At 41.8% G+C, this 27840-nt stretch overlaps 1 long non-coding RNA gene across 1 annotated transcript; it reads right to left on the reverse strand.

The window, feature by feature from the left end:
• Window positions 1–635: 635 nt before the first annotated feature.
• Window positions 636–27787, reverse strand: LOC128835393 (uncharacterized). Its single transcript, XR_008444645.1, has 3 exons — window positions 27706–27787; window positions 18841–18883; window positions 636–3161 (listed from the first exon to the last, which is right to left on the reverse strand). It is a non-coding gene; the product is annotated as an uncharacterized LOC128835393 (long non-coding RNA).
• Window positions 27788–27840: the final 53 nt, after the last annotated feature.

Consider the following 27840-nt stretch of genomic DNA (forward strand, 5'->3'; position numbering starts at 1 on the left):
AGTTTGGGACAGTGGCAGTGACCAACCTTCTTTTTACTTGTAAACATCAGATTTGCTATAGAAATAATTGAGGCACAATAAACATGGAAGGAACTCCGCAGTGTCATCCTGGCAATGCTGCTTTTCCTAGCAGAATCTTATTTTAAAGGATTTTGAGTGTGGAGGCGAGGAAGGTCAGATGAGTCCCCCCTTGTCTCTGTGGTGGTGAAAACCCTGTTGATCTCTGTCATGCGCTCTCTCTATATGATTCACCACTTAGCTGCTGATTACCAAGCCCAGAGTCAAACTGAAAAACAGCATGTTTGAGAAGAAAGCATTCAGAATAATGGGAGCTGTTGGGTGCTGCTGAATACTTCTGAAAACCTGGCCTCGTCATTTATTATTAGATTAATATTGCTGTAGTGCTTGCAGGCCAAACAAGTCTGTGCCCCATTGTGCTAGGTGCACTACAGCCATATTGTAAATAACAGTTCCAGAGATGTGATTAAGAGGCCTGATTGGGAGCTGTTGGATGTTGAGCTCTTTTGAAAATGTAGTGTTTAATGTTCTCAATAGACAATCACTGCAAGCATGGTGCTGCATCTTAGTTGGCTTGAATTGCCATGTTAATGATCAAAAAGATAAGCAAACTTGAACACAGCAGGAATGGCACCTTTATTTATTGACTTTACATGCACACAATGTTAGCTATTTAATTTTACCCAATTTAATTGCTTTCATATTTGGAGGAACATTTGCAGGTGATATATATCCAATTATCTCAAAACTTAACATGACTACTTTAAGTAGCAATATTTATTTAGGACAACAGGAAGCTATGTTTGTTGCATAACAGCTCATGCATCACTAACAGAATGATATTGCAAAAGAACATTAATTTTCTAACATAAAAAGTGGGATAGGAATCCATGCACCCAAATACAAAAGATTAATCATTTAATTATTGGGGAAAAAATGCCCAGAAAGTCAGGGGACTAATCTGATTAAAGTAGAAAATGGAGTAATGATGTTGTTCATTCACAGTGTCTTTTGAGCTATACTGAAATGATACAGTTTAAAACTAATTGCTAGGTAAAGTCAGCTGTTAGCCTAAAATTCACAATACCTCTAAACTAGTGGTATCACATAGTAATCCTTGAATCACAAAATCATCTCAGTTACTTACTTCCCACACCACCCCCTACTTTCAACTAGTGATATCAGGAAGATAAAATCCAGGGACAAAACTTCTTTCTAGTCTGAGGACACAATTGCTTTAACCCTTTCATTAACATTCAGTGATGCAGCAATAAGCTAGATTTGTAAGAATCAGAGCTTTATTAACCATGCTGAGAGGTCAGTATTACTGGCTGAGAATCTGCCATTTGTCATTTCACAGCCAGCCGCAAGCCTGTGTTCCTAAACCCCAGTACCTCACAATCTAGGTCCACCTGAAACATGATCCTGTTTCTCTATTTCCACTCGTCATACTATAACACGGTGCTTGATTTTGCCAAAGAGCAAAATGACTCTGTAAGGGCAGAGCAGACAGATGTTCAGAATTTGACCTTATTCACATGAGATTTACATGGGTGTAACTTCATTTCCTTCACTGAAATTACTCTGGCTTTATATTGGTGCAAGTGAGATCAGAATCGGGTTCTCAAAGTTTGGCACCCTGGCCATATCAAGGGTGTTTAAATTAGACTGAACAAAGAACGTGTAGGCCAAGGAGGGATGAAGGTACACTTGGTGAGCCACCAGGTCTTTTCTAGAGCTGGGGGGACTATTTCCAGGTAACAGTTTGTTTAATGAATTTAGCTCTCTCTTTGAGTTAAATTTCATAGTGGTCCCTGTGAGTATTTGCTCTTCACTGTATGTGATTACTCATCAGCTTGGTATTGTTTCTGTTTCCTTACTGGTTAACCTAAGCTTGTGTTGCCAAGCACTTAAAAATCATGAGATAAAAAAACAAAACAAAACAATAAGTTTGGAGTTCTTTTTATTTACATAGTGGTTTTGAGCTTTAAAGGGTCATTATTTTATCTGCAATCATCTGGGCTGAAAATGTACTTTTTTTAAAAAGTGAAAGCTGACATTTCATGTAATCAGTTAATTTCAGAAGCTGAGGCTTTTAAGAAAAACACTTAATAATGTGACATTCATGCTAAAATCACAATAGTTAGCAACTCTGAAACAGGTTAACTAGATAACAAAAAAAAAAAAAAAGAATTAGATAAATTTATGGAGGATAGGTTCATTAGTGGCTATTAGCCAAGATGGTCAGGGTGTCCCCAGACCACTCAATGCTCCGGGTGTCCCTAGACCTCTGACTGCCAGTCCAGAAGCTTGGACTGGACAACAGATTACTTGATACATTGTCCTGTTCTGTTCATTCCCTCTGAAGCATCTGGCACCAACTGTTATCTGAAGACAAGATATTGGGCTAGATGGACTGGTGGTCTGACCTAGTATGGCCATTCTTATATTTGTGCCATAATCATTGTTTTCTTTGGACTCATGGTTAGTTCAAATTCCTTACAAGCTAGCGCAAAACGATTGCACAGCTGCTGGAGCTCCTCTCCACTGCGTCATCAGCATCATGAGCACTGCGTCATCAGTGAAAAGAAATTATTTTATCAGCAGGTGTTTGATTTTGCTTTTGGCTCTTAGACGTGCAATATTGAAGAGTTTTCCATCTGATCTTGTACAGAAATCTTCTCTCTCGGTGCTAAATGAGAAAGTGTGACAAAGCAGGAGAGAGAAGAATACATCAAAGCGTGTTGATGCCAAAACACATCCCTGTTTGACACCACTGAAGGACTGCAGGTACTAGTGAAGTGGATTGATAATTTTTATTTACAAATATATTTGGGAATGCTTTTTTTGTTCTATTCACTCAGTTCTAGCTGTTTTCCACCTGCAGTTTCTCTGATTCCCACTCAGCTATTTTAGTAGAAGACTTTAAGCTGCAGATACTTTTGAGGATAAATGAATTTGAAGTGGACAGGACAGTCAACTTCTGCACCTTCAACCAGATCTTCAGCTGGTGAAGCTCAGCACAACATTATCGAAGTCAGTGGAGCTATATATTTTATATGAGCTGTGGATCTAGCTCTTTGAAATTTTTCTTCCTCTAACCAAAGTGCATCTATAACCATTCATATCTTCCTGGCAAGGATCTGCAAGAGATAAGGAAGGTCAATGAGATTCACTCATTTGGAAGACAAAAGCAGTGATCAAGATACACTTTTATCGGAGATGACAAAAACAAGTAGGGAAAATAGAAAAATAAATCTCTTCTCTGTGATCTAGTAAGGCCAAACAGGCAACATTTGAAGGGAAATGGTGTTTCATATTGTACTCAAGTATTACAAATGTATAATATGGAATGAGAGTTATTTTATCTTGAGGGATTAAAAATTTCTAGAATATCTATTGTCAACTTGTGCTTAAAGGTTGTTGACAATTCATATCCTTAAATTCTCCACCATGTGTACAGGTTGCACGTAAAGCCCATTTATTGGCATTTCTTCCACACACATGATCTCTAGATCTCATAAACCTAACAAAGCCTGTCTAACCTTTACATTTTCTGACCTTTGGGAATGCTAATGATGCAACAGCGTAGGAACATTACAGCCTCTTGCTATCATGATAACTGTAGCCGGTCCCTGCTGTTTTCAATAGATTACTGTCTGGCACAAATAAGTCTGAAAAAATACACTGAAGAAATGAAGTACTGATCACAGGCAGTGGGATCATTGTAACAGTACATGTTCCTGAAAGTCTATATAGTGCATCCTCAGAATAGTGGGTTGTAGATGGCTTGCTTAGGAGATAGGTAATGTGACACAGACCCTTTCAATGCCAAGTCACTATCACAGCGGACCATTGCTTGTAGTAACGAGGTGCTATGACTAGGGCCCCATGTAGTGCTGTGGTCACAGAATTCATCCCTTGCTGCAGACTGGTGCGTCAGAATCTCAGCTTTCCTTTAAAAAAAATGTTTTTAGCCCTTATGGTTGAAGTGACAACCATGAAAATGTGAATTGAGTGTAACTGCTGTGGAGATAACCTGTCTGAGTCTGCAGAGAGCCTGAAGCAACAGCTCCCCATTCAGGGTCAGCTCCAGGGTTTTGGCCGCCCCAAGCAGCCACAAAAAAAAAAAAAAAAAAGCCGCGATCGCGATCTGCGGTGGCAATTCGGCGGAAGGTCCTGTGCTCCTAGCGGGAGTGAGGGACCGTCCGCCAAATTGCCGCCGAATAGCTGGACCTGCTGGCCCTGTCCGGAGTGGCCACCCCAAGCACCAGCTTGCCAAGCTGGTGCCTGGAGCTGGCCCTGTCCCCATTTATCTCTATCAGGATCCTGGGGACTCTACCATTCTTCACCCACAAGCTTTGGTATTTTCCTCAAGCTCAGAATTCTTTCTGCTAGTGTAGCCTGATTTAGGGTGTACTGATAATATTAATTTAATGTGTATTTAATGTTTACTTTAAGTAATGATATTAATTAATTAATGATATTAATAATAATTAATATTAATTAGTATGGGTCTTGCGCTCACCGATCTGTTTGATCAGAAGATAAAAGTTCTTGTCTCGAATCAGGCTCCACAGAATTTACAAAGGACCCTCAGGGGTATGACAGGAAGCTCGCACTAAGACAGATATAGCCTTAAAGACTTTTTATTAAAATCAATAATAGTAAGTAAATGGTAAAATAACCATAGTTACAAAGTTACAACTGTATTACTGCTTTTCAAAAAATACATATGATAATATAGTATTATATGCAACAAAGCTTTGGTTAATATACACACACCCTTCCTTGATAACCTGGTGGTAAGAGACATGGGATCAGCCTTGCAGTTCAAGTTTCTCAATTCTTGAGTGAGGGGTGCAGTGCTTAGAAGAAACTAATGCTACGAGCTATTAAAGCGAACTTAGGGTGTACTTGACAATCTTAAACTTAAAATCAAAACCTAATGAACAAAGAATAAAACTTAGGGAAACCGAGCTTAGCCTAGTTCCCTTGAAACTTAAAGTTTAAGAAGAACAAATATAGCCTACTAATAGTAGTTGTCATCGTAGATAGAATAGATAGAGAGAGTGGAGGAAGTAAGTGAGAATAGAGTAAAGTGAGAATGGAGATGGAGTAAAGTGAGAATGGAGTACTCTATTGAGGTGGCTCACTTCTTTTATAGGGCAAATGCTGGAAATCCTTCCTCTTATGCCCAAATTTCATTCCTCACTCACAGAAATGTTAGGGTACACTTACCGCATAGGCTAATATGTATGCGCGTACTGATGACAAGTACGTACGCACATCAGTCTCTTGTGGTGTACTTGTTAAGCCTGTGGATACAACATTGAAACCCCCCCTGTGCCATTCTCCATTGTCTATGTGACTAAATAAAAGGTCATAGGCGGAGGTACTTTATCTATTTGGGTATAGGAAAAACAAGCTAAAAAGTCAACTTTGCTTTCTGGGTAAAAGGGCACAGATATAGATATACTAACCTTGCTTTAGCTCAACATGCAGGTTTCTGGCCTGTAGGTTTCTCACATTACAGCCAAGCTTATTTTTAATATAAATCTATAAACCTATTGCAATAGAATCATAGAATCATAGAATATCAGAGTTGGAAGGGACCTCAAGAGGTCATCTAGTCCAACCCCCTGCTCAAAGCAAGACCAATTCCCAGCTAAATCATCCCAACCAGGGCTTTGTCAAGCCGCACCTTAAAAACCTCCAAGGAAGGAGACTCCACCACCTCCCTAGGTAACGCATTCCAGTGTTTCACCACCCTCCTAGTGAAATAGTTTTTCCTGATATCCAACCTGGACCTCCCCCACTGCAACTTGAGACCATTGCTCCTTGTTCTGTCATCTGCCACCACTGAGAACAGCCGAGCTCCATCCTCTTTGGAACCCCCCTTCAGGTAGTTGAAGGCTGCTATCAAATCCCCCCTCATTCTTCTCTTCTGGAGACTAAACAATCCCAGTTCCCTCAGCCTCTCCTCATAAGTCATGTGCTCCAGACCCCTAATCATTTTTGTTGCCCTCCGCTGGACTCTTTCCAATTTTTCCACATCCTTCTTGTAGTGTGGGGCCCAAAACTGGACACAGTATTCCAGATGAGGCCTCACCAATGTTGAATAAAGGGGAACGATCACGTTTCTTGATCTGCTGGCAATGCCCCTACTTATACAGCCCAAAATGCCGTTAGCCTTCTTGGCAACAAGAGCACACTGTTGACTCATATCCAGCTTCTCGTCCACTGTGACCCCTAGGTCCTTTTCTGCAGAACTGCTACCTAGCCATTTGGTCCCTAGTCTGTAGCAGTGCATGGGATTCTTCCGTCCTAAATGCAGGACTCTGCACTTGTCCTTGTTGAACCTCATCAGGTTTTTTTCGGCCCAATCCTCTAATTTGTCTAGGTCCCTCTGTATCCGATCCCTACCCTCTAGTGTATCTACTACACCTCCTAGTTTAGTGTCATCTGCAAACTTGCTGAGAGTGCAGTCCACACCATCCTCCAGATCATTAATAAATATATTAAACAAAACCGGCCCCAGGACCGACCCTTGGGGCACTCAGCTTGAAACCGGCTGCCAAGTAGACATGGAGCCATTGATCACTACCCGTTGAGCCCGATGATCTAGCCAGCTTTCTATCCACCTTACAGTCCATTCCTCCAGCCCATACTTCTTTAACTTGGCGGCAAGAATACTGTGGGAGACCGTATCAAAAGCTTTGCTAAAGTCAAGGAATAACACATCCACTGCTTTCCCCTCATCCACAGAGCCAGTTATCTCATCATAGAAGGCAATTAGGTTAGTCAGGCACGACTTCCCCTTCGTGAATCCATGCTGACTGTTCCTGATCACTTTCCTCTCCTCTAAATGTTTCATAATTGATTCCTTGAGGACCTGCTCCATGATTTTTCCAGGGACTGAGGTGAGGCTGACTGGCCTGTAGTTCCCCGGATCCTCCTTCTTCCCTTTTTTAAAGATGGGCACTACATTAGCCTTTTTCCAGTCATCTGGGACCTCCCCCGATCGCCATGAGTTTTCAAAAATAATGGCTAATGGCTCTGCAATCTCACCCGCCAACTCCTAAATACTTAAACTATAAGAAAAGATATATATATGTAAGCAAGCAGGTTAGTCCTGTAGGCTACATTAGGCACCATACAAACATAACAAAAAAGATGGTTCCTGACGTGAAGATGCCATTGAACTCAGCATTTTTGCCATAGAATCCACTATTTTGCTGCAGCTAGGAACCAGGAGCTGCCTTTGCTCTATAGCTAGGGCCTTACCAAATTCATGGCCCATTTTGATCAAATTCACGGTCATGGGATTTAAAAATTGTAAATTTCATGATTTCAGCTATTAAAATCTGAAATATCAGGGTGTTGTAATTGTAGGAATCCTGACCCAAAAAGGAGTTGCAGGGAGGAGGGCGCCAGGAGGGGAGAGTTGCAAGGTTATTGTGGGGGGGTTGCAGTACTGCTACTCTTTCTTCTGCGCTGCTGCTGGCAGGGCGCTGCCTTCAGATCTGGGCACCTGGCCAACAGTCGCTGCTCTCCGGCCACCCAGCTCTTAAGGCAGCACAGAAGGAAGAGTGGCCATACCACGAAGCCCCCCCCTAAAATAGCCTTGTGACTCCTCTGCAATCCCTTTTGGGTCAGGACCCCCAGTTTGAGAAATACTGGTCTCCCCCGTGAAATCTGTATAGTGTAGGGTAAGAACACACACAAGACCAGATTGCACAGGGGAGACCAGATTGCACGGTCCATGACACGTTTTTCATGGCCGTGAATTTGGTAGGGCCCTATCTATAGCTTTCTCCCCAAGGAGGAGTTAATTGGTGTACTGTGCATGCTCCCAGCAGTTACATAAAGCCAGGGCATTGGGAGGCTGGGGAACCAGAGACAGAGTCCTTTTTGTGCCAAGGCTGGGGGTGGGGATCAGAAGCATATGTGGGTGAACTTGGTTTCAAGTAGAACACCACAGCAGGCAGGGCACAGGGAGTTGTGGGGTTGAGCTGATCTAACTAGCTATGAGCTCCCTCCTTCCCAGGCACACATTGTGGAAGAAGGCTCTGAACTAGACCACCTAGAGAACACTGCAGGAGCTGAGAAGTGGGAGTGGAATCAGCTGCCTGGAAAGAACAGCAAAAAACACATCCACAAAAATAATCACTCAAAAAGGGTTATCCCCTGATTTTACATGAATGCGTGTTTTCAGTTACGAGCCACACTGATGCATGTATGGGAGAGGTTGTCAGGGTGGAGAAGAGAGGAAACAGGGTTAAAACTGCAGCAGAATGTAGGGGTTGTTGTCATGGAAGTTGGTTCTATTATGGTGAAGCATGTATGTGCGTTTTGGTGATAGCCGTGTGACCTAGTTTGGTGGCCTATGTTAAGAATATTGAAGGCCAGTGCTCAGAGCAGAGATGCCACAACTCAGTCAGCCGGGAATGGACAAAGTTTGTAGCACTTTACACTTCAGTTTGGTGTGTTTCCTAGTGCCAGTGTTGCATTAATATTGTTATGATTGCTTTTTCATTACTAGCAAAATGCACCAACTCAAATAGAATGAAAAGAAACATTGTTCATCAAGCTTTTATATTTTTCCTCCCAAAATTCTTAACATTCGTAGAAGGGCAAAAGCAAGTGTCATGCAGAGTTGACTAGTTTAATTGCCGAATGGTTTAAAAAGTCTGCAGAATCCCAGCAGGTGCATTTAACATCAAAAGGAGCAGCAAGTGACTCTGCTCTCCTGTTTCCTTGCTCTCCTGCTGACTCACTTGCCACTTGCCTAACAATCATTTGCCACTCTTGAGTGACTGATGCTGATCTTCCCAGTGCCCTGTGCAGCTGTTTGATTGACTGGTGTTGCCCTTATGCTGTCCTATCTCCCTGGCTGTCTGATGCCACTCGCCTGTTCAGTGTCTGGTGGTGCTTTCCTCCTGCCTCATCCACCTGTTTGAAATTCACCTCCCAAATGAATCATTTCCCTTCTGATCCACCATTTGAAAGAAAGCTAACTCCCTTTCCAAGCCCCTTTCATTCTGAATTCTTGTGATGTGCCTGCCATCCAGTTGCTTGGCAATATGAAATATCTTATTAGTGGGTGGGATATAACCACTCATTGTTAGCTAATATTTAAAAAATATTTGCAGATATGTAGGTTAAATTGTCCTCAAGTATGGTTGGTGGACAGAGCAGGGGATTGGAAACAGGACTCCTGGGTTCCATTCCCAGTTCTTTCACTGTCTCTGTGACTTTGAGCAATCACTTGCCCTCTGGGCTTCATTTTACACATCTGTGAAACAGATCTAACAATATCTAACTTCACAGATTGTTGCAGATTTCAATTAATTCTGTCTGCAAACAACTTTGGTATGCCTGGATGAAATGTGCTCTGTAAATAAAATAATTATTAAGAGAGCAGAATTGAAATATTTGGGCCAGAAATTCAGTTCTGTCTTATTTTAAAGCTGCATCAAATAAAAACCCAAATAAAAAAATAAATAAAAAAAAAGAGACTTCCCTCTGGGAAGGGCCAAATTAAGGGGTTGGCTTCACTTGCCGATGTAGAGTTTGACCAGCCTTTGGAGACAGCAGCAGGGAAAATGCTGCCATGTGTTTACACTGTCAGCTGCAAGCGCACTGGCGTGGCCACATTAACAGCTCTTTCAACGCCACAAAGAGTAGTGCATTGTGGTAGCTATCCCAGTGTGCAATTGGCTGCAGTGTGCTTTTCAAACGGGAGCGGCGTGGAGTGTGACAGGGAGTGTGTTGTGTGTATATGGGGGAGAGACAGTATGTTTGGGGGGCAGAGAGTGTGTCAGCATGCTGTCTTGTAAGTTCAGACAGCAGCAGACCCCCCTCCCCTCCCACCTCTCTCTCTCACAGCAGCAGCATTCCACACTAATGGTTTGCTTTGTCCCAGAGCAGATAAGCATGCCGGCTGTCAGAAATGGAGCTTTGAAAGGGGATATCTGCATGCCTGCAGCCAAGTTCCAAACAATGAGAAGAGTGGCCACTTGACTTCATGGGATTATGGGATGTTTCCGGAGGCCAATCACAGCACAGTAATGCAACACGTCGTTCACACTGACACCCGGGCATTTCAGCCGGGGCGCAGCAAGATCTGTGCTTCTCATGGAGGTGGATTACCAGGAGTGCTCCAGCTGCAGAGTTCCAGCGCTCTACGTGCCTTGCCAGTGTGGACACCTCAGGAGTTAGGGCGCCTGGGGCTGCTTTAATGTGCTCTAACTTGCAAGTGTAGCCAAGCCCTTAGACATAGGCACTATAGAGATGGTTCTAGACCCCAGCTCCTGGAATCACATGATTACATCAGAATCTCAGTTGCTTTTTTCTTTTTTTAAAGTATGTCTTTAGTTCTCATAATTGCAATGAAAAACTTGAAAACACAACTGAGTGTAAACCAATGCGGAGATGTCTGCCTGGGTCAGCACTATAGTTCTGAATGTGTGACTTGCCCCAGGCATCTGAATGGGGTTTAACTATCCAGAGAGATCCCCGCCCCACGCCCAACGCCACCCTATCAAGGGATTTTGTGTTGCAGGAGAAGCAGAGTGCAAAAGGCTTAGCTCACTGAGGTAATTTTTACACTATGAGGACTATACCTGTAGTGTGGATGTAGGATTTTTCACACCCTGAGTGATGTGGCTATGTCGACCTAAATTTTAAGGGTAGACCAGGTCTTACTCTAGCGCACATACCCTGGTTGCTGATCTAATTAATGGGGGCGGTGGCGGGGGTGTGTGGATTGCTGCTGCTCTTGCCTTTAAGGGACGAGGGCCTCTGCCACTCCACATAGGGGATGGGGCCACATTGCGGGGATGAGGCCATGAGGGGTGGGGCTCTATGCTGTGGTGTGTCTAGGGTCCCAATTGCCCTTAATCTAACCATGCCCCTGTGTGGTTGAATCCTCAATTGGCATAGGGTTTATGTTTCCTATGCCTTGCCCTCAGGCATAAGAGGTGTGTTGGGGTAGAGGTGGAAAGCACAAAACTTAGACTTCTCTGGGGTGATTTTGGCAACCCAGGATTATAGAAATGGAAAGGTGAGACAGCGCTACCTCTTCCCCATCCAAGATGCACTGATGTAAATTCAGCACACCTGAGCACCTAGTCCTACGTTTGCTTGGTGGGGTGGTGCAATCCTCTCTCATATTTCCATTGATGAACAATGGAATTGTTTGGATGGTTTTAAAATGAATGTTCTTGAAATCTTTGGAATGAAACTCCTGGGAGCAAAAGCTTATGTAATATTCTTTTATATACATTGGGATCAGAGTGCTTATAAAAAACCAAGACAAACTGAGGCCTCTCATGCCAGCTGACGATTGGAAAAATCAAACCTTAAATAATTACCATATTGGAATGGAACAAATGCTGTTGAAACATCTAATGGAGCCCTGTGTTCTAGGAATTTAGTTTGTCAAAAAGTCTTTGAAAGGAATCAATGGCTTTAATGACATTAGCCCAAAGGGCGAATATACTGCAAGTAGAGAGATGCTGTAACCTTTGTGGTTGGATTGCAGATAAATTAGGGCTTCTACTATATTTACCAAATGTAATATAGCTAAATATTTACTTGATTTTCTGCTTTGGTATTTTATTTTTAAAAATATGACAGCTGTAGAAATATGTAGAATTCTGCTCTCTGCACTGCCTATTTTTCATCTGTAAAGTGCAGTGTGTTCTCTGGTTTAATATTTTTTTCTTCATTTTCTTAGCCCTTTGTTACTGGAGGATCTCAAAGTGCTTTATAATTAGGGTTCAAATCATCCCTGTGAGTTAGGTAAATATTATTATTGTACCCATTTCACACATGGATAAACTTGAGGCACAGGAAGATGAGATCACACAGCAGTGGCAGAGTCAAGAATGGAACCCATGAACAGCTAATGTCCAGCCCTTTATTTTAGCTACAGGACTATATGGTCCCTGGCAAATGGCATTTCTGAGAATGGAGTACATAGTTGAAACTGAGATCTGCTATGCCAAACAGAGAGCAGAATTTTCACCGGGAGTCTCAAAAGTGAATAGTCATTTCAGCTCCCTCAGTTTTTGAGTGCCCCATTCGAGGCACCTTAACGGGGCCTGTAATTTAATGTATGGGTGCTCAACATTTTCTGAAAATCAGACACCATTATGGTGTATCAAGATTGCCATTCAAAAACCGAGGCATCCAAAATCTTTAGTCATTTTTGAAACTCATTGTCCTCAGTTGTGTATTCAGCCTGCCTTACATGGCAAAAAATCAGGAAGTCTGTGGCAATGATGAAACATCTGCTAAACAAACATCTTCTTTTACATTGTAATGTATAAGGAAATAAATATGAGTTGTGATTTATCTTATCTCACCTGGCTTTTTAAAATACAAACACATCCACACTGAGTTTGATTTTCTAATATATAACGGGCAGGCAGTTTGTTCCCAGAAGTGCCTAATTCAAACTCATTGTGTGTTAAAATATACATACTTGGCTCTCCAGACATCCCTCAATTAAAGAGACTGTGCACTTGAGTAAGTGTCAGTTTGCTGTTTTTGTTCCCTTCCCCAGATAAATGCAAAGTAGTGATGTCTTAAATCAGACACTTCCAGTGCATCATCAGAATAGCCACTATAGTTTGCATCCTTAAGGTGGCAGCAACAATCAAAAAAGTATTTAAATGGAAATAAAAACCCTTAAAATTGGAAAAAATGTGAGAACTAATTCTTCTAGAGCTCCTTCTTTAATCCTCCATTTTCTGCTCGGCAGAATCATATTCATGGCCAGATTATTCATTATTAACAGCTTATTTCAGATCAAATCCTGTATGTCAGTAGATTAGGACATGGAGGAAGATTAGCTTCTCACAGTAGGTGGTGGGAATAAGTTCTTTATCTTATCATTAGCATGGACTTTCATGTTTTTTTTATCATAATTATTAATTCTGCCAGCAGACTTTTGCACAAGGATTAAAATGTGGATAGGTGTCATTTAAATAACATAATCAAACTGAAAGTGAGGGTTAGTGGCAGGCAAATCTTCTGTTTTATCATTTTCATTTTTGGAGTTCTTTTTAACCAATTTTGTTGCTTTTTATTAAATTAAAAATGTTTCCTTTCATGTGCTTGTGGGAGAATTTTATTAGTATTTTTTTTTAAAGGAAAATATTTTAGTATTCTAGTGAACTTTTGTTCTGATTAGTATAAATGGCACGTACAATGCTTAAGCAATATTTCTGCACATCTTTGCATTGTCATAAGTGGCAGCCACGCATATAGATGAAGAATTACTGAATGAATTCAAATTAAATCTTTCTCTCGCTTTTTGTTTTTCCTCTGTCGCTCTTTTTTCATTTTTCTGATCTCTTTGGGCTTTATTCGCTCCGTGATTGGGGATTGGTGTTATGGTTTTCAATAGATAAGAAACTGAAACTTTGCTGTGATCTCAAGGAGAACATTTTTTGAACCTCAGAAAAATTCAATTCACTTGCCCCAGGGCATTTCTGAGCATCCTGACTGCAACCAGGAATGAACTGACAAAATCCCATATGAAAAGGCATTTTAGTTAGACTTCAAATCAAAATTTTACAGAGCCATAGGGTCTGTGTAATGAGCCAAAGCATCCAAATGGTTGGGTGCTTAATCAAACTGAAACTTTTGACCTTCTTACTTTGTCAGTGCATTCATATAATTCTCCTTTACTTTACAGCTATATAATTCTCCTTTACTTTACAGCTATATGCAGGTAGAGGGAGAACAGATGTTCACACATTTATAGAGGCGCCATTTGTACAACAAACATTAGGGTAGTCAGTTGGCATTTGTTTCCATTACAAATTTGACACTAGTTAGGCAGCTGGTATTATGTGACCATCACTTATCACACAAAATCACAAGCATCTCGTTCTTACCTAGCAATTCCCCCTCCTCATTGGTTTGTTGTATCTGCATGTTGTTTCTCATCTTAACTTATACCGTTTGCTCTTTGGGGCACTAACTTTTGTCATATGTCTGTACAGCACCTCTCCCCAAGAGACTGGGGCCTCTAGATGTTACTGCAGTATATATAATAATAACGATAGGCACTGAGGCCCAGGTCCTGAAATCAATGGGTGTTAGGTGCCTAAATATCTTCCAGGATCTGGACTTGAATACTAGTCTTGGAGGCAAACAATCCATGTATGAAACTATGAGCACAGGATATGGCCTTTTGCCTCTACTTTTTAGGGCTTTATGGGTGGTAATTTCCTGGAGGCTGGAACATGACAGAATTTATTAGGTATTGTTACAAAAGATGACAAAATTCCAGAGACTATTTTACAAAGTGCAAAAATGTGCATTCACTTCTGGGCAAACATTTAAAAATATGTGTCCAAGTGACTTGCCCAAGGTCACATAGCAAGTCAGTAAAAGAGCGCGGACCAGAACCCACGAGTCCTGAGACATAGTCACCTGTGAAGGCAAAATCTCAACCAGGCATTGTAACTGAATAATCTGAGGGTTCTTTAGAAAGTACGCTGTTTGGCTAACTTTTCCAGTATGAATTAATTGCAAGTCTCTTTCCAGCTCTTATTGGTTGTCTCAGAACACAAATATGCCCACCTTAAATCCTCCTCTTTGCTACACAATCCATGCTAAGCCATTGTTTAGTATTGTTTTGCTGACCTAAAGAAAACTACCTCCAGCAAATGATGTGTTCAGAACTCATAGAATTGATAGTGGAATACTTGACATAATCTTCTTTCACTATGGAAGAACATTCTGCGTGACAGGAGCTGTTTACCAGACAAATCCCACTTGAAGCTTAAAACTAGGGCTTGTCTACATTGGCACTTTACAGCGCTGCAACTTTCTTGCTCAGGGGGGTGAAAAAAATACCCCCCTGAGCGCAGCAAGTTTCAACGCTGTAAAGTGCCAGTGTAAACAGTGCACCAGCGCTGGGAGCTACGCCTCTCATGGAGGTGGTTTTTTTAGAGCACTGGGAGAGCTCTCTCCCAGCGCTGCGCTGCAACCACACAAGCCACGTTAAAGCGCTGCTGCAGCATTGCCAGTGTAGACTAGCCCCTGGTGAAGTTTGTTTTAAGATGAATTCAGAATGACGATGTTACACTTGTTTCCAGACAGACAATGCTCACAAAAAATGTATAAATTCCTCACCACAAATACAAAATAGGGCTTTGGAACCTGCACATATTCCGCCCCACCCCCAACCACTAGTGTTTGGGCTCACACAACACTTTAATGCATTCTAATCTCAGGCATGTTGTAGGTCTAAATAAAACGTACATCTGGAATTAGAACATGACTCAGAGAAGTAGCGGCCAAAATATTCACCTGGTTCATTTTGACCAATTATGTGAAGGATGGATTGAAAATCAGCACAGTTATTTCTGTGGCTGTTTTCAGAAGGGATGGAAATTTGAGATTTTTCTTCTGTAACAAAGTAGCACCAAATCAATTCTGATCAGTAAATTTATTCTCTTATTCAATAGGGTATCATAAACCCACACAAAATAGGAGCGTTAGCTGCTGCTGTGCATGTCTGAAAAAATCAGCTATATCTCTGAGTTATATTGGGGAAAGGGAAAACTTCTGTGCTGCTTATTCAATCTGAGGTCCAGTTCATTTCTCATCTTCTATGTTAATGAGCTGATTTTATGGGGCCAAATCCAAACTCATGCAAAACTTGCTTTGAATTCATTGAGCTCAATTCTGCTTCCATTTACACTGGACTAAATCCAGAATAACTATTGACTTTAGTAAAGTTTCCAGATTTACAGAAGTGTAAATGGAAACAGAATTTATTTCAGAAGGAGTTCTGGGTGATTAAAAACAGAGTAAGCCCTGGGGAATTGGCCCATTATTATACAGCTGTGTACTTGGTGCTATACAAAACACAGAGGAAAACCCAGTTATGGCTCTCTATTTATTTTGTTGTTAAGAAATACAGTATAGTGCTATAATACCAACTGATCTCACTTACTGGAATGTGAATGTAAAGAAAGTGGTGGCTTGCTTGGTGCACTAGGGAACACAGCTAGTTCAGGCCCTAAGTGGTGAGCTGGACAAAGGAATGAAGAATGAAGTAGTGGACAAATGCCTTGGGTGAGAGGAAGAGAATGAAACAGTGACTAAGAAGAGGAGAAGAGAAGTGTAGACAAGAGAGAGGATGCACAGAACCTTGAAAGTGAGGATGAGAAGTTTGAACTTGATATGTCAGCCAAGAGGAAGACAGTGAAGGGACCAGGTTGCTGGTGCAGCAGGAGAAAAAGGAACTTTTAACAGTGACAAGGTGAGAAACAGGGACACAAGAAGGAGATGACATTGCTACATAACACTACAACAGTTCCTGTGTCTCTGACTGTGAGGAGTTAATGTGAATGTACCTCTTATAACTTCACAAAAACCTTATTATTCTGCATAGGATTTGTTGAGACTTCCCTCGAGCAGGACTGTGTGTATTTTCAGAGCTTTCCATCTGTTTATCAAACAAGTTCTACTAGTAGCTGAAAAGTAGCAGACAATTCCTAGTATGAGTATTACGAGTATACATATGTTCTTTCTGTCCTATTTCCATTTGCAATGAACAGACCACAGGAGGTGACAAGGTTTGGTTCAGTTTGTGGTTTGCATCATACACTCAGACCATGATCATGTACACATACACTCACATGCAACACGTTCACAACATATCCCACACCAAGATCATATACTATCATGATGGATATGGTATAATAACCTAAATAGACAGAAAGATGCTTATTCACAATTTACCCAAAATCCCTGAGACTGGAAATCTCACACAAAAGATGCTCCTGATTGGGTCGGTGAGGTGGCATAAAGAGGTTACTTTGCTGGTGAAGGGGCAGCTCTAAGTTACAATGGCCCCAAATGAATACTACAGTAGAAGAGGATTGGCTGGATGTAGTAGTTCCTCGGCCATGCCTCCTTTTTCTTCATTATGCCACCAGTGCTAGAATGCCCCATGTGGGCCCTTTGCTCCTGGGAATACCTTCATGAAGGTGGAAGCAGCAGATAGCTGGTTAAGCTGGATTTTCTGCCTGCTTTTTGTTGCTGGAACAGTGCTAAGTGGATTGAATAGGGGCCACGATCTTTCTCTCAGATGAAATTGCGGGTGAATTCCTTGGCAGCCACCAACAGACTTCTAAGGATATATTTTGGCCCTTAGATTCCATTACAAGGTAGGTTTTGTTTAGTTTTGTTTTTTGTCCCATAGCCTTTTTGTCATTAGCTCCTTCGATTAACTTCTCCACACAGTTAAATCAGTCCTGTCTGTGCCTAACTGCGTTTGGGCTGATCTGAGTGGATACAGACTACAATGGGACTTTGCTAAAATATAGAATGACCATGCTAGAAACCTGTTCCTCTATGGCACGATTCCAAAAAATGTCATGGAACGGGAGGAAGCTGTAATGACAAAGAATGAATGGGTTGGAATTAGATCAGGATTGTTTTTCTCCTGAAGTGATAGAATCACATAAACTTGGGAGCTAAGGTTGTGGTATCTATCTGTAAGAATCAGTGTTCCAGCAGCTCAGAGCCTGGCTCTTACTTGTTGATGGTATGACAGTGATGTGGATGAGGATGTCAGGAAGAAGAAAGAGAACTTAACCTAAAGAGACAGGACATACAACAAACAGAAACACCAGATAAGAAAGAAAGGATTTAAACTAAAGATGAAACAGATCATTTGAGTCCAGGTATGAGTGTGATCTTTTGCTTTGAGCATGGTGGTTGTCAGCAGGGCCGGCTCCAGGGTTTTTGCCGCCCCAAGCAACCCCCCCCGCCAAGCCGCGATCACGATCTGCGGCACTTCAGCCACGACTCTACGGACACCGCTTCATTCTTCGGCAGCAATTCGGTGGCGGGTCCTTCCTGCCGAGAGGGAGTGAGGGACCCACGCCGAATTGCCACTGAAGAGCCGGATTTGCCGCCCCCTTCCATGTGCCGCCCCAAGTACCAGCTTGCTACGCTGGTGCCTGGAGCTGGCCCTGGTTGTCAGGACTCCTGGATCTTAATGGCTAGTTCTGCCATAGTTTTGATGTGTGACCATGAATATATCATTAACCTTTCATTATATCAATTTACTCATCTGTGAAAAGGGCATAATAATATTTATCTAAAGAAGTGCAAAGTGGATTTTCCAGTAATTAAACCCAATTTGTGCGATTTTTTGGCTATTTAATCACATTTTTATTGATTTGTTCATACTTATTTTATAGGTTTGTCATCAGTGTTAAAATAATGTGTTATTTTAGGATTCCAGTCCTTTTGGGAAACTGGAATATAAATACATTAATTGGGGGAAAAATAAACAAAAAAGAACTTGAAATAAATGTCCGAGCTCATTTGAGTTACTCACTTTAGTTACTCCAGATTTACATCTGAGTGGATATCAAAATTTGGTTCTTATGGTGTCTTCATATATTTGAAAAAGTTAAAGATCAAGGGGAGAGAGGAATTGTTTAGGATGATCGAAGGGATTAAATTAGTTAAGGGAAAATTTAAAACAGGCTGAATATCAGGAAAACACTTGTAATGGTGAGATCTGTTAGAGCATGAAATAGTGTCCTCAGGAAATAGTTAGTCCCATCCTATGAGTCATTTGGAAATGGATTAGACAAAGCACTCAGAAATATATCAAAGGCATTTTCCCCATTTCTAATTTCTATGATTCCATGGTATTCTAAATGGATTCAACAATTCTAGTTGCCATGACACTCACAAAGACCAGTAGGTAGACGCCATACTTTTAAGTAGACAGCAGTAAGCCAGTGAAGAACAAGAAACAAAATTAACCTGTGTCAGAAGTGTGAAAGATTCGTTCCATTTGTTAATCCATCTGGGAAAAGGAGAAACATAATTAAAAATACATGTCTATGCTCTCCTGAAAAACACTTTGCAGCAGCCCCTAAATTAGTAAGAATCTAAATAGTAACAATTACATTAATTTCATTACTGAAGGAGCAAGGTCACAACAACAGCAATTATCTGTAATTTCCCATTCTGGCAATTATATTATTATGAAAATGATCACTTGCTAAGTGCAATAAGGCTTCCAGGGGCACTAAAGTGAATTCTTGTTCACTTCAGCATGCTTACTAATTGTGTTCAAGACCTTAGGGTAATGTGATTAACATTGCTTTTGTTTCATTGGCAGAACAACAAACAATAGAGAGATGGTTCTTCTTTCATGCCTGGTACCCATATAACTATATTGTTCAGGGGTGTAATATTTATACTAATACATCCCATAATGTAGTTACATCACTATAAACTCCAGTACTGTATAAACCATATGCGAATGAGTCATACCAGTACAAGCAGGTTTATATTGTTAGAACTGGCTTCACACTAGAGTGGTTGTACACTCTAGCTATAATACCAGTACAGAGTACCAGTATATGTGTGTAGACAAGGCCTTACTTACACTGCTTTTATACAGGCAAATCTATTAAATTAACTGGCATTACTCCTGAGTCAGAGACACTTAAGTGAGCTTAGAATTTGGCCCACTTCTTTTATTATTTTGCATTTATTTACTTTTGTACATCTCCCATCAATATAGCAACTAAGGGTTTTGATTAAAAAAATAAAATAAAACCACAAGTAATGTATGCCACCTTCTCCCTACATTGACAGGGCCTGGCATGAAAACTAAAACTACCACTAGCATAACTGCCATCAGCAAACTTTTGGAAGTCAAATGTTACCCAAGATACAAAACCACATTTTTATTAGTAAGATTTCTAGTGATGCTGCTTGGCTTGAGTGGCTAGTCAATATTCAGGGGAAGGTATATCTTTGGTGCAATCCTGTACATTTACAAAGAATGTACATAATATCCTGTTTCCCTGAACACAGTAGGAACAAAATCAGCAGTCATGGTCCTTGTTCAGAAGTTCAAGCCTACTTCCCAGCCAATCCTGTGCCATTAAAAAAATCTCTTTCTCTTGCCTTTCCTCCAGGGATACACTCAGACTGTTTCTTTCACTGTCAGTTGGCATTCAGTCTAGCTTTTGACACACACAGCTCCACCAATCAATGCCCAAGCTCCTGGGGTTTCAATCAGTCCGAAGGAAACCTCTCTTATTCTGTTAGTTCTTGCTCATGCCTTCCCAATTGGCCCTGTGGCTTGGGCGATGTCTTCTATTGTTTCAGCTACCTTACTCCACAGATGAGCTTAATTGTTTCTTCCCTTTAGCCTGAGTGGAAGGTGACTGCCCATCAGCATAGATCAAATACTTGCTTACTGGTAGCCACCAACACCCTCCAGCACAATATTTATTATCTATATTGCAGTAGTGCCTGGGAACCCCAGTCATTCATGGATTCATAGAGTATAAAGCCAGATTATTTTATTTATTTATAGAAGGACAACTGTGATCATCTAGTTCAGGGATTCTCAACCATTTTCTTTCTGAGCCTCCCCTCCCCCCCGCATATGCTATAAAAACTCCAGGGCCTAGCAGGGACTTAAGGCAGGGACCTTGGGCATAGGTGTAGTTTGACTTCTATTTTTTGGGGGGGGGGGGGGGGGAGAGCAGGGCCAGCGGGGCTCGAGTTAGGTCCACACAGCGTGGTCCAGGGAGGGAGTGCCACCTCCACTCCCTGACTCACCTCAGCAGGCCACCCAGCCTGTTTGGGTTGGGGGGATGGGCAACCAAAAAGTATAAATCAAAGGTGGGGGACTCAGCTCAAAAAGTTTGAAAACAGCTTAGGGTGCAGGCAGGAGGTAACTAGGGGCTGTGTGCAGACAGAGGGGTATCTCAGGGTGCAGGGAGAAGGGTACTAGGAGCTGTGTGCTGGGAGGGCTCCCCTGTGGTCCCTGTTCCCAGAGGATTCTGCTAGTCACAGAGCTAGGTCTCCCAACCCGGGTGACTCTTACCGGCTGCCTCTGCAAGAGCAAAGGGTGCTGGGAGCTGAGGGGCAACTTCGACCCTGGGCACCAGCAGCAGCAGGAGACGAGGCAACACTTCAGCTGCCTGCTCCATGGCACCAGCCAGAGCAGCAGCTGCTGTGCACTGCCCGGCTCAGACTTCCTACCTCCGACCTGGCCAGGGGTCAGGGAGAGAAGGAGATGGAGAGGGGACGTGTGGCGCTGCCCCTGGGACTGCCCTGCTCTTGCGTTGCAGTTTGGGGGAGGAGGCAACAACCTCCTGTGCAGGGTTGGGTTACAGAGACCCCCTTGGGACTGTCACCTGATGTGCTGAGACTACCTCTGAGCCCATCTTCCCGGCCGGCTTGGGACTTCAGAATCCTGCCTTGTTGAGCCAGATCTGTTAGTCTGCTGCAAACACAGACCCAGGTATGAACCACATCCCCCAAAGCTGCAGACTTAACTGAAAATGGCTTAGCAAGTGCTCCTGTCTCTAGCACTCGGACACCCATCTCCCAATGGGATCCAAACCCCAAATAAATCCGTTTTACTCTGTATAAAGTTTATACAGGGTAAACTCATAAATTGTCCACCCTCTATAACACTGATAGAGAGATATGCACAGCTGTTTGCTCCCCCAGGTATTAATTACTTATTCTGAGTTAATTAATAGCAAAAAGTGATTATATTAAGTATAAAAAGTAGGATTTAAGTGGTTCCAAGTAATAACAGAGAGAATAAAGGCAGTTACCAAGCAAAATAAAATAAAACAAAAATAAAATAAAACAAAAAAAAAAAAGTCTAAGCCTAATACATTAAGAAACTGATTTCAGATACAAATCTCACCCTCAGATGCTCCAGTAAGCTTCTTTCACAGACTGGACTCCTTCCTAGTCTGGGCCCAATCCTTTCCCCTGATACAGTTCTTGTTAGCTCCAGCTCAGGTGGTAACTAGGGGATTTCTCATGACTGGACCCTCCTTTGTTCTGTTCCACCCCTGTATATAACTTTGGCACAAGGTGAGATCTTTTGTCTCTCTGGGTCCCCACCTGTCCTTCTAAATGGAAAAGCGCCATCTTTAAGATGGAGTCCAGTACCATGTCACATGTTCTGTGAAACCCCAAGTCTTCATTCTTCCTGGCTTGACACTCAGGGAGGCTTGCAAGTAAACAAAGCCATTTACAACCGATTGTCCTAGTTGATGGAGCCATCAAGATTCCAAACCATCATTAATGGCCCACACCTTGCATAATTACAATAGGACTTCAGAGTTCTATTTCATATTTTTAGTTTCAGATACAAGAATGATACATTTATACAAATAGGATGAACACACTCAGTAGATTATAAGCTTTGTAATGATACCTTACAAGAGACCTTTTGCATGAAGCATATTCCAGTTACATTATATTCACACTCATTAGCATATTTTCATAAAATCATATGGAGTGCAATGTCACACCTCCATGCCCCCTAACTCTGCCTCATGGGGAGCACCAGGGCTCGGGCTCCTGGATTCAGCCCTGCTGCTCCCAGCAACAGCCCTGCGGGGGTGTGTGCCAGGGGGAGCTTCAGTCCCACAGGGGGTGCTGGAAATAGGGGCCTCCGCCCTGTGGGGGGTGTCAGAAATAGGGACTTCAGCTCCACGCCTCTCAGCTTCAGCCCCGATGAGGGCGCCGGGGATCGGGGCTTCAGCTCCGGTTCCTGACTTCAGCCCCATAGGAAGTGCTGGGGCTTGGGGTTTCAGCTGCAGGACCCTGTGGCCCCTTGAAAGGGCTTGCGGTCCCCCAGGGGGCCATGGATCCCCGGTTGAGAACCCCTGATCTAGTTTGACCTAGTTTGGCCTTAGTATTTCCCTGACTTAATTCCTATTTGAAGTATAGCATACCACAGTTCAGGAGCCTATTGTGCTAGACACTGTAAAAGAACAGCCCAAACCCCAACCAACAAAATAATAAAGATTCAAACCCCACTCCCTGAGTCTTTAGGCAAGGCAAACAACCAGAAATGGGCCCTAAAAAGATAATCTGGAACTCCTGCTGACTCTTCCACATCATCAGCTGACATAGTGGCTGAATGAGGTCAGCATAACTTAGAGCAGTTTTGGCATTTGGCCAGGCCAGGATCGAGGGAGTAGGAAGAATGTAGCTCAGGAAAAAAAAAAAAAAAAGAAAAGAAAAGAAAGAAAAAGAAAACCATCAAGGAGAAATTTGCACCACCACCACCACCAAAGAAAAACAACAACCCAACACTGCACATTCAAATCCATTTGGTTTCCATAGGCTTTTGGATTCAACTCCCTCTAGCTAAATCCATGCCCTCTGGGTTTTGGCTGGCTCCTACCCAGAAGAGAGTCATTTTCCAGTTCTGTTTCAGATATAACCAACATTTTGCGAGAACAACTGTTTCTGCCCATGTTGGTAGAAATCTAGGGAGATCAGTGATCTTGTAAGATTTTCACCATTTGGGACTAAAATATCATAACAACAACTATTGAGATTTGACACTGTCAGATTCAGTTCTGAGCCCCAGCCCTGATGGACAACCACAAAATCTAATCTAGATCCAGATCTTAACACTGCTTTCTCAGCCCAACTCTACAATGAGCCGACTGTTGAACAAAATAAATGGTCCTTATGTTGTGCCCTGAAACGCCTCCAGACTCAAAATATTGCAATCCACCAAGGAGACTGGACCCCAAAGGCATGCAAGGAGAGCCCACTGCTATTGGTCCCACAGAAACATCAAGGCACCAACAGCAAGTGCATTCCAGCTGATCTTAATGACAAAGACTAATTCTCATTAGTCACTAGAAGGGCATTAATCACTGTAGGATTATACTGAGACACATTTTATGTTATCGATTCCATGACTATAAAATTATAAAACACACACTGTCTGCAACAGCGTCACAACACGTGTAGACACGTAGTGGGCTTGACACACTAGCTCTGAGCTTTCGCATACATTTAAATGTAAGAATTTCAATAGTTAATTACACTTTCCTGTTACCCCAAAAAAGGGGTAGTAGGAACTCCTGACCTGAAATGTCCTAGAGTCTAATGAGAATTAAAATAATTGTTGCAATAATCCCCAGGTTTTGTAAACTTTAAATGTATCTGTTATGATTCCTACATGCAGCAAATAAACTAGCCCTATTTGAATCTATGGTAAAATGTTCATCCATAAAATTGTAGTGATAGGAGGGTTCTTTTTACAATTTAATAGATTTGATTCTGGTCTCATGCTAGTTTTATCTTGGAGTAACTCCACTGACTAAATTGGAGTTATTCCCAATGTGCATTGGTATGAGATCAGAATCAGATCCAGTAGCACTAAAAGTTGTTTTACCTTGAGTGTCACAGTATGGTATTAACTTGTGACAACAAGCTGCATTGCTGTAGTCTCATGAAGGCTCAAATCCCCTATACTTTGTGTAGCAGCATTTACCTCTAGCTTGGTCTCAGGGAACTGTGCCCTCAGGGCTGGGTTCCTTTCTTGTGCAGCCTTTATGGTTAGCTCCAGTTCTGCAGCTTTTTCCATTTCTTTAGGCTACTCTTTCCAAAGAGCTCTAGTCTAGATTTCCCTTCCAGGTGCAGGAAAGGTTATTTTCTCTCTCTGGATGAAGTGAAACTAACATCTGTCTTACTAGTTACTTTTAAAGTGTTTCTCTGGAGTACAGGAGTGTAAACACTAATATGGAATCTTTGGTTAATCTCCATGTTTACATTTTTTTCCCCAAAATTTTCTTTCCCCCCCTTTAAAGTACACTTTGCGTTGGTGAAAGATATTAGACTGGCAACCCTGAAAACTGAAATCATAAGCTTAGGTAACAGTATCATAACTTAGGTAAAGCACCAGAGTGCTTGGATAAGACACTTTTTAGGGCTGATACAGTAGGAGAATTCACTCTCCATCTCCATTTAATTACTGGCCTTTCTGATGAGACTACCAAGCATGGAGCCAACTAGTGCTAATTATAATAGTGGTGGATAGTGTGATATAGGGCCAAGGAACTGGACTGAATACTACCAGCAGGGCTGATGAGAGGCGGGGAAGCCCATACAAATTACCAGGGCCCGGCAGTCCGGAAGGGGGCCGAGGCCCCGGCTTCCCCGGCTTCCCCCCCGCTCCTCGGCCCTGTTTAGCCGGTCCATCCTTGCTGGGGGGCCCGCAAATTTTTTTCACCGGGGCCTGAACCTGCTCTGGCGGCCCTGACTACCAGGCAGCATGTAGGTCATTGAAGAGTTGTCAGATGATAACCTTCTGTCACTATACCCTAAGGTGGATTTTGAACCAAAATCATTTGTATTTATTATTTTGTTCTACTTTTTATATTTAAGACATTGAAATGGCAATTTGCATCTCTTCTGCATTTCATTATTCAATTGAAAATGTTTTTATTCTGAGCTGTGTGTTTCTGCCTCTTCTGATAATTATTTTTTTCTTTTAAAAACAGAAGTGGAGAATCTAGAAAAAATATTTTGTGCTGTAAAAAGAACAGGAGTACTTGTGGCACCTTAGAGACTAACAAATGTATTAGAGCATAAGCTTTCGTGAGCTACAGCATATATTATATATTATTTATATGATATGCATCCGAAGAAGTGGGCTGTAGCCCACAAAAGCTTATGCTCTAATAAATTTGTTAGTCTCTAAGGTGCCACAAGTACTCCTGTTCTTTTTGTGGATACAGACTAACACGGCTGCTACTCTGAAACCTGTCATTTTGTGCTGTGTTAATTAACATGGCAATGTGCCATGCTCACGTTTATGTCACAGCCATAAGAGATTGTTTAGAAAAACGCAAACCTTCTGGTGTCTACAGGAAGTATCTGTTAGTCTTTAAGGTGCCACCAGACTCTTTGTTGTTTTTACAGGAAGTACCATTACTTTTGATAGCTGTCCTTAGTAGACATACTAGTATGAAGATATCCCTGTGGAATATCCATTAGAGATGTGAAGTACTGTTCATCATGGCACATAATAACATCAACCATCAAAAGTGAAGTAAAAAAAAGTATGTTTTTATACCAGAATAGCTAGATCAATGTAAAATCCTAGCAGAGGCAAGCACTGTGGTTTTTACCTTGATGTAGCAAGTCAAGATAACCACAGGTGGGGGTTATAGCTCCACTCTGAGGTAAAAGCTACGTCTGCCTTGTCTCCACTAGGATTTTATATGGAGATAGTTATCTCAATATTAAAAACACATCTTTTCTGCAGTGAAGACAAAGCACAAGAGAGCTTGAACAGTTTAGGAGGGTTTTAAAATGTAGATGGCAAGTCAAAATCTCATCCGTTTTCAAAACTGCCCTTCCATGAAACCTACAGAGACAAGGTGGGTGAGGTAGAATCTTTTATAGACCAACTTCTGTTGGTGAAAGAGACAGGCTTTTGAGCTATACTGAGTTTTTCTTCAGGTCTGGGAAAGGAAGAGTGTCATAGCTAAATACAAGATCAAACAGATACGTTTAGCATAAGTAGTTAGCACATATTCTAAGGAACCGTTCAAGGTGGAGTGGCCTGTTCTGTGAAACTGTCAAAGGAAAACTGTAAATCATGGTAGCTTTGCTTTTTTTTGCTTGCAGAACAGGATCATGCAAGATATGGTGTTTTCTGTATGGAATATTTCACTTTACATTTAGTCTGAGGGTGGCAAATAGCCTGGGGTCTCCTATTTATGATTCCCTCCCTATCTGGGATTTCAGATGTGTTTGACATAAAGACCCATGTTTGTATTAGAGCTATGTAAATAATAATGCTAATTTACATTTCTACAGACCTATCAGTTTGAAATCTCCAACCACTTTGCAGTTGTTAACTCACCAGCTCCTTGTGATGCAGATATGTATTTTTACTCTCATTTTACATATGAAGAAATTGAGGCACAGATAATTAAGAGGCTTGGGCTATATCTTTCACTAGCATAAAAGGCGGTTTTTTTTACAGTGAAATAGCTGACATGCTTTAGCTATCCTGCTGTAAAATCCTAATGGAGACAAGGCTCCTGTAGTTACCACAAATAGCTAGGCAGATCAGCATTGTACCACCGCCGATGGCGTTCTTGCCTAGTTTATCTCACAGGAAAACTACAGGGCCTTGTCTCCACTGGGATTTTACAGAGGGATAACTAACACTTGTTAATCATTCTGTGGTAAAAACACACCTGTTTTTTTAGCAGTGAAGACAAAGCCTAGGTCAAAATCATGAATAGAAAGTAGGGGTATGTACACTACACACTCTGCAGCAGTACAGCCTCAGTGTGGCAGCTATCCCGCTATAGTACTCTAGTGTAGGCACTGACTACAATGATGGAAAGGGTTTTTCCATTGCTGAATTAAATCCACCCTCTTAAGAGCTAGTAGCTAAATCAATAGAAGAATTTTTCCAACCACAGAGCAGTGTAACTGGTGTCTACATGGGGGCTTCGGTCAGCTTAACTATGTGTCTCAGGGGTGTGAATTTTTCACACATCCCTGACTGACACAACTAGGTTCATTTAAGTTTTAGGTGTAGACCAGGCCTAGGATACCTGACTCCGTCCCCTGTATTGACCACTAAAAGACATTCTTTTATCCTCTATTTTTAAATGAATCCTGATTTCAAATACATCTGACCCCAAAACTCATATTTGTAATAGTTATAGGTGAAAAATAATGAACCACAGCTCTCTGAATTACTCTTTCAAAAGTGAGCATTGCCAGCAGAACAGAGTGGGACAAGCAATGAGAAAGGAAGAAAGCTTACTTTATTTTTCTGCTCTGGAAAGGAAGAAAGCTTACTTTATTTTTCTGCTCTGGAGCATTTGTTCAGCTTGTGGCATTTCACATCAAAATCAAATGTCTTCCAAAAGCTGCAGTCTCACTGTTAAAGATCACAAATTGTTAATAATTACACTAACTGTATTTCATCACATG

The sequence above is a fragment of the Malaclemys terrapin genome, chromosome 4 (genome assembly GCF_027887155.1).
Source record: "Malaclemys terrapin pileata isolate rMalTer1 chromosome 4, rMalTer1.hap1, whole genome shotgun sequence".
Classification (NCBI taxonomy): Eukaryota; Metazoa; Chordata; order Testudines; family Emydidae; genus Malaclemys; species Malaclemys terrapin.